The sequence below is a fragment of the Propithecus coquereli genome, unplaced genomic scaffold, assembly GCF_000956105.1.
Source record: "Propithecus coquereli isolate 6110/MARCELLA unplaced genomic scaffold, Pcoq_1.0 Scaffold72, whole genome shotgun sequence".
Taxonomy (NCBI): domain Eukaryota; kingdom Metazoa; phylum Chordata; class Mammalia; order Primates; family Indriidae; genus Propithecus; species Propithecus coquereli.
The window spans coordinates 976,761-977,759 of NW_012153285.1; positions in this window are offsets into that span (position 1 = coordinate 976,761).

Here is a 999-nt window from a genome sequence, read left to right on the forward strand (position 1 = left end):
ATTTTTTAAAAAATCAGTTATGGCTGGGATGTAGAATAGATGAATAGAAGAATGAAGGAAAAAAAATTTAAGATGAGGCTGTAGAATTAAAAGAGCCAGATCACATTGGCTGAAAGATAAAAGAGTGGAATTATTAGGCAGTAAGGATAGAGTTAAAATATCTTTAATTTAGCATCTTCTGTGCAAAAAATAATTTTTTCCAAATTGGCTGATTTGTTAAAACCCTTGGATCCTTATGTCGGGAAGTGATTCAGAGAAAATTACAGAGCTGAATAATGTGCTAGTTCTTAAGGTTTTAACTTCCATTCTTGCTGCGATATATTCCAGGGAGTCTGCTTTCTTGGAAAATACCTAATTGATTTTCTGCCTGATATGATATCTCCATCTTAACTTGATATCTCTCATTTCTACTCTCAATTATGAGTGGATTTCATCTTCATCCAAGGTATTAGTGGCAAAACTTAAAAGTGCATCTGTCATGGTGTGTTTAATACCTTGAATCAATTTCTTGACTTGGCTTCCAGAGAACTATCTGCTTGGTCCTCCCTTAACTTTATTGGCTGCCTCAGCCTCCTTTGATAGGTATGTTTCATCTTCCTACCTCTAAACATTGGAAGTCTTGGAGACTCCAGTGCATTTCTCATCAGCTCTTTAAACTCACATCTAGGTGACCAGATCTAAATTGCTAGCACTGGCCTCAGCCTCGTTCAACTGCCTATTCAATGTCTACACTTGAATTTCCAATAGACACTGCAAACCTGTGGGTTTCAAAAAAAGAATCCAATTTTTCTGTTTCTTCTACCTCCAAACATGCTCCTCCCTGTCTTTATTAGCTCACAAATAAAACTCACCATTGCTCAGAAAAGGATAACAATTACTTTTCAGTCATATTTCACATATTTGACAATCTCTCAGATGTCATATATATCCTACTTTAACACAAGTCTCCCTCAGTATCCCTGGGGAATTGGTTCCAGAACCCTTCCCCCAATTCCAAAA